The sequence below is a fragment of the Perognathus longimembris genome, chromosome 2 (genome assembly GCF_023159225.1).
Source record: "Perognathus longimembris pacificus isolate PPM17 chromosome 2, ASM2315922v1, whole genome shotgun sequence".
Lineage (NCBI taxonomy): Eukaryota > Metazoa > Chordata > Mammalia > Rodentia > Heteromyidae > Perognathus > Perognathus longimembris.
This window is the reverse complement of record NC_063162.1, coordinates 5,918,967-5,934,985: the sequence shown is the minus strand read 5'-3', so window position 1 is coordinate 5,934,985 and position 16,019 is coordinate 5,918,967. Positions and strand designations below refer to the sequence as shown.

General features: G+C 54.6%; 1 protein-coding gene across 5 annotated transcripts in view; it reads right to left on the bottom strand.

Moving 5' to 3' along the window:
- Positions 1 to 15,545, bottom strand: part of Fam53b (family with sequence similarity 53 member B) — a 102,407-nt gene extending 86,862 nt beyond the window's left edge. For 2 of the 5 annotated variants that reach the window (XR_007209825.1, XM_048338061.1), the window contains exon 1: positions 4,428 to 5,484. The gene's annotated coding sequence lies outside the window, so the exon portion shown is untranslated. Of the gene's footprint in view, positions 1 to 4,427; positions 5,485 to 11,937; positions 11,942 to 15,272 lie in introns of those variants that run through there. The other 3 variants (XM_048338063.1, XM_048338062.1, XM_048338064.1) reach the window with 3 other exon arrangements.
- Positions 15,546 to 16,019: the final 474 nt, after the last annotated feature.

The window sequence follows — 16,019 nt, the reverse complement described above, 5'->3', positions numbered from 1 at the left end:
CTTGCACCGAATCAAGTGGAGAGCAGGCAATATTGAACCTGTTCTCTGAACACCTTCACCATTCCTGAGAAACATAAATGTGAAGCTGCAACAGTGTGATCATGCCCTGCTCATAGCGGCTACGGTTAACCATGGTAGAGCTAGCTGTAAGGTAAGAACAATATTTTTTAAATCTTGCTAAGCCAGGCACTAGTGGCTCACATCTGCATTCCTAGCTACTAAGAAGGCTGAGATCTGGGGATCTCAGCTTGAAGCCAGCCCGGGCAGGAAAGTCCATGAGACTCTTATCTCCAATCAGCCACCAGAAAACTAGAAATGGGGCTGTAGTCCAAAGTGGCAAAGTGCTAGCCTTGGGCAATAGTGCTCAGGGACGGCACCCAGGCCTGAGTTCAAGCTCCAAGACTGACAAAAATAAACATAATATATAGGTTATGTGTTATGTATTATATATTGCTTAGCCAGGCACTGGTGGCTCATGCCTCTAATCTTAGCTAAGAAGGTTAAGACTTGGAGAATCATAATTCAAAGCCAGCCTGATCAGGTCCATGAGACCCCCATGCAATTACCTAACAAGAAGGTAGGCCAGAGACTTGCTCAAGTGTTTGAGCACCAGCAGAATAAGCTTAAAGCCCTGAGGTGTCTAAGTCCTGTCACCTGACTATATAGCACCAAAAGATAAAAAGAAAAAAACAAAAGCTAGACTTCTTCATACCATCCCTTACATGTGAAGAAATCCCAAAACCGGTAAAGCATCATTGGACCAAACCGATCATGTCTGAGTGCTACATCTGGCCCCAGAGCACCAGTGTACAAACTCTGACCTACGTACTGAGACCTATTTATTCAGACCTCCAGGATCACCCAAACAGCACAAGTCTTCACCTCAGTTAAAAGAGCACAGGCCTTGCTTTGTCTCAGCAGTCCTCAGGCACGTTTGCCCACCTGCACGGTTCCCAGCTCACGGTGAGTTAGCCAGGCCTTCAAGTGATAGAGAGCTCAAACTAAAGCTCCACATATGTTAAAGCGGACACATGAGGCTCCCAATCCCAGGGGACAGCAGTCCCCCACCACAGACTGCAGAAATTAATCCTGAGCCATGACATGGCGTGGAGGAGGGGGAAGATCCCTCTGGCCTCTCCTACAAGGTGGGGTGGGGAAAGGAAAGAGTTTCCACACCAACTACTTCAAATGAATGCAACTGAACACAGCAGCCCAGCAGCCAGGACAGCCAGCCCTGGCTCCCCGGCCCCTCTAGGCTCCTGGCTCTGGCTGGGTCACCGTGAGCACAGCAGCTGCTCTCTCCTTCCACTTCGGCGCAGAACAGAGGATTCTGTTTTGATGACTTCTGTGCGAGATATAGAAACAAGAGGGGAGTTTCCTGCCTTTTATTTCAAAATAGCCCAAGACAAATGAAGACTTCTTGTACCATAACAACACATTCAAAGGGAAAGTTCGAGGCAGTTGGCTTTCTTAAATGTCACCCCACAGAGAGCAACCTACTTCTCTGCCCACAGGCCACAATAAAAATGTGATCGTGTAGCTTTGGGATTTTGAATTGGTGAAATCATAACATTGGGAACAAGCATGAGACATACCATGCAATCTCAGCTACCTGAAAGGGATTGGTATGTGTACATGGAGGATCTAGACAGTCACGTCCAACTGAACTGCTTGTGGCAGTAATGCTTTGCACTTTGCTTCTGTTTTCTGTAATGCATGTGAAATAAAGGTTATTTTAAAAATGTGGTGCATGGCTGGTAGGAGAGGTGAGCTTTGGATTCCACACCAGGTCCCAGACCACCATAGCCCACACTCTCCAGGACATAGTTCAAGCACAGTTCCTTCTTTGTAAAGCAGGGATAATGACCCAATGTGATGAGAAAATGTATACCAAGTTTGGTACCTAGCAAGTGCTCAAGAAATGGCACCACTCCAAGTGAATAGCCAGATAATTTCCATTGTACACTTACTAGTTTGGGCAGGGGGGGGGGACACAATTAGCCTCTGAGTACTGGGACAACCGTGAGTATTCCAGGAACATCCTGATCTGTTCACCTCACCGTCCACTGCAGAGGGATGAGAGGGGGACATACCACCGAATGTGGTCTTTCAGGGTCAACCAGGACCATTTCCTCTCCTAAAGCACAAAGAACAAATGGTCCCATGTAGTGTCCTCTAGCCCCTATTTCCTCCTTCCTCCTTGTCAGGCACTTCTTCTACCAAACTGGTAGGACTGACTTTGTCAGGCCCATCTGGCTGCTGCCTTTTTTCCCTATGACCTAAGGGCCTGCAAAGTCCTCCCAGCAGCTATTCTTGCATTTTATAAATGTTTCATCCTCATATAAAGGAACTGGCCATCGTCTAGGAGGGGATATTCATACACAGTGGGCTCTTAATAGCACAACCTAACTCAAGAGACACCATGGCAGCCAGCCCAGACCACAACCTGCCCTGTAGCAAGCAGCCCAGGCAGCTCTGCCCACAGTCCGTCAGCATGCACAGGTGTGCAGACAGCTCTGGCTCCAGTGACTAGAATGCATGCTCTCCATACGTGCTTATACACCTCAAAACGACTCTCCCTCAGTAGCTCCCCAAGTTCCTCGCAGAGCACATTTGGCCCACCTAAGACCACAGCCACAGGTCAGCCCAGCTCCCAAGCTGGTGCTTGCCACTGACAGTAGTGGCTTACTCAAGCCACGTTGCCATGGGCCAGACGAGGGACCTGGAGCCCTTCTTCCTTCCTGACATGACTCAGGAGCCATACTCTGAGGGCATAGAGGGGTTGGTTCCTCATCTGCTGCCCACATAAGACATCGCCACCGGAGCAAATCCCAAATCTCCCCATCTCAGCACAGCAGAAACACGGTAGGACCCGTCAGGTCCAGATGGCCCAACGGAGAGCCCGACCTCAACACAGGAAAGGGGATTTCTGCAGACTTCTGCAGGGCCCAGCATGTAAGCACTCGGGGGGCTGGTGTGGCAGAGGTACAGGGGCCAGCTCAGAGCTAAGAGGGAAAAGCAAGGGTCACGGGCAGCAGGGTGGAGGGAGGCCTGTTAGGAGGTCACAGGCCAGGGGGCGGAGGGTAGATGTGCATATCAGGCCCAGGTTCCCTAGGTCCTGACAGACATTTCTCTGTCACCTCAGAGGGCACAGCTCCCAATTCCGTATGGTTAGGCTGGGAAGCGCTGGGGGCCTTCTGCATTCAGTGCTTACTCCGTACTTCTGCCTCTCTCAGCTTTGGATTCCGGCATACTGGGGAACCGCCACCCAGTGGAACATGCCGCCACGAAGACCAGGTCTGTCTGCACTATCCAGCCTGCGTCACAGAGGCTGCTGGGCCCTTGCCATCCGGCCAGCGCCACTGGAGAACCGAATTTCTCATTTCATCTGGGCTTACTAGTTTAAACATAAACAGCTCCATGTGACCATGCTGAACAGCACAGTCTAGAGTGCAGAGTAACCCCCTAGAGAAAGGGGCAGGCTATTTTTTTTCTTCTGTGAAGGGCCAGGTAGTAAATACCATCTACAAGGTATCATCTGGCACAGCAGGAAGGGAGCCAGAGGTGCTATGTGCTCCAACATCAATTTGTAAAAAGCAAACTGTGGTCCAGATTTGGAAATCACTATCTCCCTTTCTGGACTGGGGGCCACAAAGAGACACCCTCACCTGCTTCTATCCAACATGAGCAGCCAGCTCCACCTTGACTTGAGGGCTCACTGCTTCCTCTGCTCAGCACTGTCCCAGCTCCCACGCAGGCAGAAAAAGCCCCGGGTCTCCTCTTCCCTCTGCTCAGTCAGGTCTGCCAAGGTCATCCCCTAGATGAGGGCACACTGGGACTGGCCTCTTCTCCTCCAAGGTGACACCACAGCAACCAGGGGGCTAGGCCCAAAACTGAAAAGCCAGATAGGAGACAGGCCGCAGCCACCCAGGGAGCAATACCTGCCCTCCATCTCTCTTCCTGGCCCCAAATCGAGGCTGAAAGCTAGGCCGTGAAGCCTGGCCACGTCCCTCCCTGCCTGCTGGGCAGGACTCATCTGGTCTCCCCATACTCCACGGACCCCCTGGAAACTGGGCAGGATCTGCTCCCAAGTGCAGGGGAAGGGACAGGCCAAGTTCCACACAACAGGGTCAGGGCTGAGCAGGAAGGGAAAAGAGCAGCCACCTGCTAGCCATGCTTTATGCAGATGAGACGGGACTTTGCTGTTCCTGGATCATGTCACATAACAGTGATTTCCTGAAGTCTTTCCTGCAACCCACAAAGACATGCCCGAACCTCACACACACTATTTTAACCCCCCCGCCCAGGCAAGTTAAAACCCATTCATCTGTGTGGCCTACCACACACTCAGCAACCTGGGCGTCTGACCCACAGTCTCAGCTCCTATTTCTGGCCATGTTGCCCTTTCACTACAGGTTGTAGCTCACCTTTTGGCCAGTTCCAGCTCAGCCAGGCCCAATCTGTCTTTTACTTTCCTTTCTGCCAGGTGAAGGCATTTTCTAGTGTCCCTGGGAGCCCTGCAGACAGGGAGGCTCACTGCCGGACTTGAGACCATTTGCAGTTTACTTACGTACTTCCCTCCTCAGAAGTCAATGCTGATGAGCAAAAGCTACGGGTATGGAAAGACACCCCAGAAGGCCAAGAGAGGCTGCTGGACTGCAGGCCTGCCTCCTCTCAGGTCCGTACTTCCCTTCCTTTCTCCTCCTGGCTCGAGTCACGTGCCACAGAGTCAACTGGGCCTGGAATCTGAACTGGCATCTGAGGGCAGCAGGGCTCCTGAGTGCTGGCCGCCAGCAGTCAGGTGACCCAGCGCCTATGTCAGCAACACCCCCACGTTCAACAACATGCCGCAACAGAGCCCAAGGGGCGCCCAAGGCCCTTGCCAATCACACCAACATGGTTAGATGTGGTTTTTCCCCCCTTTAAGAAAAAAAAAAAAGTAGTTTGACAATGAATCAGACTGCTTCAACTCATGCCAGGCCTAAATGTTGTGTACATGTTGACTTCCTTAACCCCGGCACAGGCACAGATGTAGAAAGTGCCTGAAATGCCTAGGTGCCCCCACCAAACTATAGCTGTGACTAAAATAAACAAGACCCCATCACCCCCATCACTCTGGCCATGCTGGTGGCACATCTCATGCCTCTCCAAGGTTGTTTCAAGGTCAAAGGGATAAGTGCCTGAGCAGTGTCTCCCAGAAGATGGCTTCTAATGAAGCCCACTGGGGAAGACAAGCTGCCCCTGAGGTATACGCCTCTCCATGTGCGCAGGTCCAGCTCCAGTGTGAACTGAACAACAGCTGGGTACTTACTCACCAGCTAATGGCTTGTCAGCCCCCCAAACCCCATGTCACGCAGTGGCCTACAACTGGTCTGCTCCTACCCCGCTCTGCACTGCCACTCCCCAGCGCCAGACAGGCCTTCAATCCTGCTGGCATCAGCACACCACTGCGCAGGGTCACTAATTTTCTTCCCAGCCCTTCAGGGCACAGTCCTGATCCCCCATCTTGTGCTCCGCTGACCCCCTGACCTTGACCAGCTTAGTTCTCCCATCTGTACTCCTCTCACCAGTATCCAGGGCCCCGAATGCCTGTTTTGTTGTTTTGTTTTTGCCAGTCCTGGGCCTTGGACTCAGGGCCTGAGCACTGTCCCTGGCTTCCTTTTGCTCAAGGCTAGCACTCCGCCAACTTGAGCCACAGCGCCACTTCGGGCCTTTTCTAGATATGTGGTGCTGAGGAATCGAACCCAGGGCTTCATGTATACAAGGCAAGCACTCTTGCCACTAGGCCATATTCCCAGGCCCTGCCTGTTGCTTTGGAATGAATACACTGCTCCCCATTTCTGCTCAGCTTACACTCCCTCAATCCTAAAACTCAGGTCAGGTGTCACCTCCTCCAGGAAACCTTCCTGCCTTCCTCCTTCCATCGTAGTGTATGTACCTTCCTAGACTTTTTTTTTTTTTTTTTTTTTTTTTTTGGCCAGTCCTGGGCCTTGGACTCAGGGCCTGAGCACTGTCCCTGGCTTCTTCCCGCTCAAGGCTAGCACTCTGCCACTTGAGTCACAGCGCCGCTTCTGGCCGTTTTTCTGTATATGTGGTGCTGGGGAATCGAACCTAGGGCCTCGTGTATCCGAGGCAGGCACTCTTGCCACTAGGCCATATCCCCAGCCCCCTTCCTAGACTTTATAGGATGGTGACTACCAGTGCCTTTTGGGTACTTCTCTCTACTACGTGTATTGCCCTGTGTCTGGGACTTTGTAATAACTTTGTAAAAACTACAGTCTGATGAGTCATAATGCAAGCCTGAGTACCATGAAACCGGGATTCAGTTTACTCATGTGTGGGTTCTCAGGGCCTAATAAAGTGATACACACACACACACACACACACACACACACACACACACACACACACAGTATTTACTAGACACTGATTAATTGAGCTGGGCCTGGAGACCTCCACCATGGAGACATGTTCTATGCTCTCCACAGAAGTAGTAACACACCTAAAGAAGGTCAGAAGAGACACCTGGCTTGACTGATGAGTTCCAGGCATCCAGTGAGACCACAGGTAGGCCAAGTGCCTCTACTGCCTCTCGAATCAGCCCTCAGTCACACAGCTTCAGGATTTATCCACCATGACAGTCTGTGTCAAGACTAGCCAAGCACAACTACCTCAGGGGCCGCGTAGAGAGAACTAAAGTCCTCTACAGGACTGCTTCCTGCCAATAAATGCATCCAATATATGACAGAGGGTCTCTCTATGCCAAGGGGTCTGTACCCAAGCTTTCCATGGCCCAGAAGAAAATCTCATCCATCAAGTCTGTCCACCTCATGGGATAGAGAGCTCGGGACACAAGACCCGGGGGGGGGGGGCAGAGGTATCAGGGTGGACGGCCGTGAAAGCATGGGCCACGGACCACTGGGAAGTCCCCCCCTTGGCCATTAAGTCAAGGGATCCTTTCCAAGGTGTCCTTGAACTTGAACAAGGCCTCACTCCTTAGAAAGACCATGGTCACACAGGGGTGGGGTGGGGGACTGGAGGTGTTGAGAATCACACTCTAGTTGGGGCTGGGGGATCACTCCACCAGCTGTAACCATTTCACATGTACTAAGAGGACACTGACCACTGACTATAGCTGTCAGAGCCCCACAACTGAGAAGGGGAAAATGAAAGCCATCAGCTGGGAAGAGTGAAGAAAGTCTAGGAGGTAGAGAATGGACCCCTTAGCCTCAGTCACATCACATTTCCAGAGAAACCATTCACTAAAGCTGTTGGGCAGAGCAGAGCTAGATTCACATCTTAACCTATACATGCATCTAATTTTCTACAAACCAGACTAAATCACTTTTGGTAAACAGAGATTTTGTTTCCTGACGAGAAGCTTAAGAGATTTCATCAGTATTAACTATTGTGAAAGGATAGGCTACAAACTAAATTCTCACACGTACTGTCACCCTTCCTCCCGAGAAAATGGGAGCCCTCTAGGAAAAAGGAATGCTGAGTGTACAGAGCCTGCATTTTATTTCTGACCCATCCAGCCGAGCTCAGCCCAAGTGCAAGTGCCATGTGTTCTATCCTGTGTCTTTCACCTACTGACAGTACACCACTAATGTCCACTGGGCTCTAAATGGTCACTCAGTGCCCCGGACACATGGGGCTGAGTGCAGCAGTCAGATTCCAGATGAGGACAGCTGCTTGCTCAGAGATACCAGGTCAACAAACAGCAGGCCTGGGATTTGAACCCAGAGACTCTCAGGCTTGGGCTGAGTGCTGCCTTTATTCAAAATCATACAGACCTGGATTTCACCCACTTTTCCAGTCCAAGTTCTTCTATGACACAATCAGTTCCCATTTTCCAGGCACCTGTGAGAAAGCTGTTGGCATGTAGCCTGCCCTGGACCTCATGGCACAAACCTGTGCCTGCTGAGCACCTACTTTCTCAGATCCCCCCATGTGGTACTTTGTCCTTGTGGGGGGGCTTTTTATACAGCCCCCCCCATCATCCTAAGGACACTAGAAACAGGGCAGAAAGGCACAAGCAGGCAGCATTGTCCCCGCCACCATGTAGCTGGAAAATGCCATCACCTGACCATGAGACAGATCTCACGGGAGGGCGATTCCCAGGACCCAGCCCCAGGTACCACAGCAGAGGGGCTCCTGGCATTCTGCTCTCTGGACTTTGAACCACAGAATCTGCTGCCTGCACTTCCCAGGAGACAGGCCCCTTCTCCTGCCTGGGCACAGAGGCAGGACATCATCCTTTCCACCTCCAAACATGCAGAGTAGGTTCAACGCCCTCCACTCCCAGGCCCCTGGCCAACTCGAATGCCAGAGCAAGGGGAATTCCAGCCGCAGCCAAGCCTCTCCAGGCTGGGCTCTGTCGGGCAGGGCACTCCACGCTTCAGCCTGGGGGGGGGGGCAGCCTAGGAGGGTGGCCTCCATGTGGGGGGTTGGACAGGGCAAATGCAGCACCCAGAACCCGTACAAGCCCCCTCCTCCGTACAGGGACCAGGACTCAAGGAGCTCAAGGTCCCAGCCAGTAGTGCTGCCACACGGCCACGCAAGCCCCTCTGGAGCTGTCATCAGACAGCTACCACGGGCTGGCATAGATCACTTACAGCGCAAAGTCTGCTGCCTGTGCCCTGGCAGGCACTGATGGAAAGGAAGCAGGGCGTGGTGGGAAGGATATGGGGCTGAGGTCAAGTCCCAACAGCCCTCTCACTACGGCAGTGCTTTCGGCAACAAAATGGGCCTATGTGGTTTGAGGCCAACCCCGGCATAAAGTTAGAGAGACCCCATCTAAATACAAAAGTTGAGTGCGGTGGCACATGCCTTTCATCATAGCTTTGCAGAATTGCCGTACAGGGCAGACCCAGGGCAAGCACAAGGATTTGTGTTCAAATCCTAGCACAGAGAAGAGAGAGAGAGAGAGAGAAACAGAAAGATGGACAAAAAGTAAGTTAAGGAAGAAAGGTCAAGAATGACTGAGCATGTGTCCCTCGGCTACAGGACTCAGCAAGGTGGTTCAGTTACCCTGCTGGGAGAGCAGACTGACCTGCAGACGGAAGGAGAGCTATGTAGAGAAAGCGGTATGCAGGGACTCAGGAGATGCAGGCTACCCCTCTGAGCATTGGCATGTGGCCTTGAGAGAGTCCTATCACCCCTTGGGAGTCAGATCTCTGTTCTGGAGGCTTTTCTATCAGCAGGGCCCTGGCCGACTCTGTGAAATGTAATCTCAAGTATGTTTGTGGGAGGATGGTTCTGAGCAGCCAAGTACAACCAGGTGGCCAAAGTTTGATGCTCATTTGCAAACGCCAGTGAAAAGGGTCTTAGTCACTCCGGGAGACTCACCAACCCAAACCGGACCTTCCTCCTCATCCTCCTCCCCTCACCAGGGGGAACCGTCGGGGAAGGGGGCAGGCCTCCAAAGGAATGAGTCCACAGGCTGGTGCAGAGGCGGTACCTGCATGAGAACCCCCCCTGAAACCACAGCCTGGGCAGCACCTGCCCTCTCCAATGGCAGAGAAGGCGGTGGCTCAAGGCCACACTGACCAGACGGCAGTAGGCGTGCCCTTGCGCTAGCCCAGCAGAAACACACATGGGAACTGTCTAGATGACGTCACAGCAGGCACCCCGCCCAGGACAGGATACCTTTCAGGTCCTCCTTCTTCAAGATGGCAACAATGGAAAATTCCACTCCTGCAGAAGAAGGCCCTAATCCCCTGCCAAGGAAAGCGAGGTACCGTGGGGGCTGTTGGGCCCTCAGCCCTCAGTCCTTATGGAGAAAAGAATCAACCCCGGAACTTTATGTAAAGTACCAATGCTGGGCCCTCCCAGTTCTGAGGTTGTGATGTAATAATGGTCTTAGGTAACCCCAGGCAACGGAATTATTTTTAAACCTCTCCAGGTAATGCTAATGTAGCCAAGATCCAGAGCCACTAGTCCATCTTCTAGAAAGTCAGTTCTCCCCCAGAAACTCTTTAGGGATAGAAAGGCAAGAAAACAGGGGCGGGCAGGCCTCGATAGGCAGACTGGCTCCTACCACAGGAAAACCCTGCAAAGCGCCATCTTTCTGAGAGAGAATGCAGAGCCTCTGCCCAGCCCTGGCTGTGGGAACCAAGTTCCCCCACTAGAAGCTGTACAGTTTTGTTTAGTTATCTGATCACTTTAGGCATGTAAACAGAATGTGATATTGCATAAACCTGAGGTGGCAAGCACCACAACCTAATTTACTTTGAAACAACAAAATTATAAATGTGCGCATACACGCACACACACACAAAACGTTGGAAAGCCTCTTAACTTGTGAATGAAAAACAGAATCTGAATAAATGGGGATGCTTCTAGCAAGCTGCCAGGTTTATTTCCTGTTTCTCCCCAGAAGGTCACTGGGAATAATTATATTTTCTTGTGAATCTGTCTTTTGTAAGGATGAAGCAAAACATTTCAGTCTCCTCAGTTAAGGCACTCCATTTGGCCCTACAGAAGACACAGAATTGAATCACTCAAAAAAAAAAAAAAAAAAGCCACAGGAAAGGGAGAGGCAGGGAGAAAAGGCCGTTAGATTTTCTAAGTTTCTCTGCAGTGTTAACAAGACTAAACAAAATTTATGCTTTGAGATAAAACAGAACCTAGTGTCTCTATCTTCCCACACCCCCAACCTATCAAGAGGCTGGTGTATGGAAAGCAGAGGCTCTGGAGCCAGACAGATCCAGAAAGTGCCACTGGCACCTCTGCCTTCCAGCTTGTGCAACCTTGGGCCAGATACCTGGCCTCTGAGTCTCCGTGTCTCCCACTGTGACGGCAGGCTGGCGTGGAGAACTGGAGCCCATGCAGAGCCAGGGGTGCTGCTAGGAAGTCTGGAACAGCCTGCACACACTGGCCTGCTGCACCCTTGGGAACCACCCCACCCCAGTGCCGGGGCAGGGAGGGGGGAGGGGAGGAGGACAACACAGTGTGTTTCTTTGTGTCCAAGTGGAGGAGTCAGTGGTTAGCCTGCCCACTGGCTGCATTCTAGGGTCAAATGGGCTGTTTACTGAACGGATTTGCTTCTGCCCTCCTGAGAAGGTACTGTGGAAAAAGTCCTTTCCTCCTGAGGCTAGAAGACACCTCCGCCCGGGAGGGACTCTAGTTTCCACGATGCTTCCTCCCGAAGGCTCCGGACAAACGGTCCCCATCCCCCACGCAGGAGGCATGCTGGCTTCCCCAGCAGCCCCACCGCAGGCAGAGGGAGAAGGGTTAAAGAAGCAGGGCGCCCGTCACACTTCCCTGTAACCCCTGACGTGATGTGAAAGTCTACACGGTAGACCCTTTGAAATGCAAAATCTCCCAGAGCCCTTCAAATGTGTTTTTATTTTCTTGGTTCTGAGGCTGCTTTCAGATCCACCCATCAGTATTTCCCCTCTTAGTCAACCTGCATTTACACACACACACACACACAAACACACACACACACACACACCCCAAGGACACCTCAATTTCCAGAAAACCTCAAGCACCTCCATTCCCGTCTAGGGGGAAAAAAGAAAACACATAGCATATTCTTGCCTACAGCTCCCAGCAATACTCCCCTAGTCTTCCCCCCCCCACCCTCCACCCCCCCCCCCCCCACAAGAACCCTCATCTCTCTCCCATCCCAAGCCACCTCAGGACCTCAGAGAACTTTCTTAGACAAGACTCCAGGCTCCTGCGGACCCAGGTTCCTTAAAGTCAAGGCAGATATCACCAAAACCACAACCCAAACCGCACAAAAGCCAAACCATGGCCCCAAAAACCAGGTACACAAGAGAGCTAGATTCGTATCAAAGGAGATACCTCCAAACACTGTTGTTTAGCAGAGAAAATTAACTTCACCCTCAGAAGAACCCTAGGAAATGGTAAACTGCTTTTGAATATAGACTTTTCAGTAGTCTGGTCATTAATCATGTTAATGTAAACTGTGCTAAAACAAAAATTTTCTAAGCAAGTCTTAGAGCACATCAGCGTATCTAAGCCTCTGGGTTTGTTTCCCAAGCTCACATCCCAGCACCCCAGCATGCACAGAAACTACAGTTAAAGGATCAGCTATTACAGTACAGCCCACAACCTGGAAGGCAACAAGGGTGTCCCTATAGTAGAGAAAGTACCTTCTCAATGTCATGATGTCATGCGCGAGACAGGAAAGAAATACAGAGACTCATCAGAGGAGGTCAGTCAATGGTTTTTGAAAAAGTGTATCTATTAAGCAACCTTAAACAGCTACTCTCCACCAGGCCCTATTTTAGGGTGGAGGCCAGGGTAGCAGCTGGACAAGGCAAGGAGGAGTGAGCCCAGCAGAGCTAAGCTGTGCTAAGCCCAGCCAGACCCAGCCATGTGCTCTACACTGGCAACAAACCGGTTCTTTTAAGAGGAGGAGTCTGACAGAAAGGACAGCTGCAGCAAAGCAGAAGCTGAGAGGCCAAAACCTTGGGAAAAGTCGAGACTAGGGCTGTCCCCATAAGGTGAAACAAAAGCAAACCACCTTTGAAGTGTGCTCATCTATTAATGTCCCCCCCCCCACCCCAAGTTACTGGATCAATTAAGAGTCCTTCCACATCTGGTTTCCACCTAAAACCGAAACTTGTATTATCAGCATATTACGTAACAAATTATCCCTGCAGGTTTATTACACATCAGAAGGTGTGCATGGTGGTGGTAATGACGGGGGCTGTGCTGACCTGATTACTGCTTATTTCAGTCTTTTCTTCTACTGGAAAGAACGTGATGATTTAACTCCAGAACCTCAATGCCAGGATAAAACTTCGCCTGAACAATGGGAAGGTGGGCCCATCGCGCAGTGTGCAAGGATGAAGTAGTGGGTGACAAGGACATTCTTTTTTTTTTTTTTTTTTAAGAGTTCTGCAGCGCTCCCTGCTGCCAGCTCCAGTATTTACACAAAGCTCACTCCTCCAGCCTCCTGGAGGAGGAGAGTTGGCTGGCCTTTCCTGTGCTTCCATCACGGGTCAGGCGCCTGCTCACTGGACCCACTTAAAGGACATCCAGCCCACTAGGCTTCTATGGCACTAAGGAGAGGGTAAGGCCAAAGCATAGTTAGGGTGGCCAAGAGAAAGAGCAAAAGCCCAGGAAATAACACCAGGGTTTCCTGTAAACCATCAGTTAAGCGTAGTCACCATGAAGACAACAAAGACTTCAGAACTCATCCCAAAAGTTTCACAAACTTCTAAAATGATATTAGGAGCCACCTACCATAATGCGAAAATAGAAAAGATAAAGCGATTAGAAACATTATTAATTAAAACAGTGAAATGTCCTACTGCATCTGACAGGGCTGGAACAACCTTCAGTCCACTTCTGCGAGCTTTTAATCTAATTCTACCTTTGCTGTTAAAATGGTCATACATCAGGATCATACACCTTGGGGGGTGGGGGATGGAGACAGGAAGTCCTTGGGCAAAATTGTTTGAACTGAGCTTAAAATTACCTTGCTCTCTGAATATCTGAGAGAAAAACACAGGTGTTCGCCTACATGTTTAGGCTCCAACAGGACCCTGGAAGCAAGACCATGCCCTAAGACGGGTGACGGTCCACAGACCCTACACCAGTGCAGATGGCAGGACCCATCCTTCTCCCACTAAAAGGGTCCTGTCAACCGGCCCCAGCAGCTGCTTTCTATCTACCCATCCAGTCCGCCACAGCCAAGGAGGAAAACAGAAACCTCCAGGCCTGCAATTCAGTACCCAAACTTTAACTGAGATCAATTTTTGCTTAAGTGGATCAATTAAAATGAAACCAAAACCTGGCCCGACCAGATAGAGTCTAAGTTTCCTGGGTGGGCTGCCTCCCTCGAACCAGGTGGCCTCTTATAGACCTGGCGTGCGGGATCCCCTCCAGCCAGGGGGTGGAAGGGGGGCTGCGGGCGGGGGGCGGGTGGGGAGGGGGGAGAGAGCGCAGATGCTCGCTTGTCATTTGCAAGTCAGCTACTAGGTTGAAGCTGCACAAGACGTCCGCCGGGCTTCCCGGACCAATCAACAACGCCATTCCAACTCGAGTAGCAGTCAATAGCAAACAGTCCCTTTCCCCCACCACCCAACAACCCCAACAAACACTCGTTCCCGTGCGGAACAACCGTCAGCCCGCCCCCCCCCACCCCCACCCCTCCGCACCGCGGCTGCTGCTGCTGCAGGACCGAGCGCGGTAGTTTGCACACGACGCCCCGTCCCGGGAGCCGGGACCCCGAATGCAACCGGGCCCGGGGGGCCACTTTTCCCCAACCCCTCCGAGTCCCGACCGCACCGTGCGAGGACTCGCGGCGTGGCCTATAGGAGGCAGAATCCCATTCATCAAAGGCTGCGGAGCGCTTTTCTTTGTTCACCACGGTACTAAGTACCGTGCGTGTTAATGAAGCCCGGCGGTGGGGGGTGGGGGGCGGGGGGGGAGGGCGTCCGGCACCCGGGGGTCGGGTGGCGAGGGCTCACGGCGGGCGCGCACTTGGAGCATTGTTCCCCGAGTCCGAGAGGGGCAGCGGCGAACGCGGAGGGGCCCGGGGAGGACCCGGGGCCGGGGGGGTGAGGGGTGGGGGGGGCGGCGTGGTGTGGGGAAGGCAAACCGCAGACCCTCCCCGCGCCCTGGGCGTCCTCGCCTCGTTCGTCTCCGCCCCGGTCGAGAGACACCCGGGGCGAGTCACGGACCGGCAGCAACGTGACCGGGCCGGGGTGCCAGCGCCTCCTGCTCGCCATGTGCGGGAGCCACGCCGGCACGGCGCCCCCCCCCCCCCCGGTCCCGTCCCTCCCGCAGGCCCGGCCCGCGGCCGCCCCCTCCCGGGCCCCGGCGCCCCTCACGAGCCCCCGCCGCGGCCGCTCCGGCCGGTCCCGCGGCCCCGCATCCCGAGGGTGCTGGGTTCAAACTTCCGCGAACAAAAGAGTTGTCCGCGAGCGATGCGGAACTTCGGGGGCTCGCGGGGCCGGCCGGCTGCAGGGGCGCCGAGCCGCCACCGCCGCCGCGAACCCGGCTCAAGTTGGGACGCGGAGCGGGGACTCGGGGGGGGGGGGGGGCTCGGCCGGCTCCGGGGGCGCAGCCCTCCCCGCGGCGGCAGGCACGGGGTGGTCCCCCGCCCCGGGGCGCACTGACAAGTCGCACGCCGGCACCGGGCGACTCCGGCCGGCCGAGAGCACCCGACCCCGCGCGAACGCGACCCGAGGGGAGGAAGGGGGGCGCGCGACAGGGGCGGGCGGCGAGCCGGCTCCCCGAGCCCTCGGGGGGCGGTGGAGGGGGGGGCCGGGCCCGGGGTCGCTTACTGTGCGCGGCGGGGCGCTCCGGGCGCGGGCCCCGCGCCGTCACCGCCGGCGCTCGCTCGCCGAGTCCTCCGCCGCCGCCGCCGCCGCCGCGCGCGCTCTCCGCGAGAGGCCGGCGCCGAGCGCTTTGTAGCGAGCGGCTCGGGCGGAGAGGAAATCGACTTGTCACTTCCTGAACTGTTCGCAACTCGTCCCTTTAACCGGCCCCGCCGGGCCGCCCGCGCGCCCGCGCCCGCCGCCCGCCGCCGCCGCCGCGGGGCCGCCCCACCGCGGCTGCGTGCAGTCGGCCGGCTGCGCGGCGTCGGGGCCCGGGCGCGCGGCGGCGGCGGCGGCGGCGGCCGAGGGAGCGGAGCGCGCAGCCGCCGAGGGGCGGGGAGGGGGGCGCGGCGCGCCGCCGCCGGCGGGGACCGAGGGCGTCCAGCGGGCGGGCGAACCGCGCAGCCGCCCACACCTCGCGCCGCTGGGGCCCCCGGGGACCCCGCGGGGCGCCCCTCCCCGACCCCCGTCCCCCGCCCGGGCCGCGTGGGTGCAGACGCCCGGGCTTCCGGGTCGGGTCGCCGGGCGGCCGGGGTTTCGCCGAAACCCGCGTTTGCGGCGTGCGGGACCGGTGTCAGTGGGGGAAAATAAAGGACCGTGCGGTGCATGGGGGGGCGGGGGGCACGTCGGTACCGGAGGGTGTGCACCGACCGGACTTAGGCTCAGGAATGCAACCCCGATGGGGGGGGTGGGGGGGAGGGGGAGGGGGAGGGG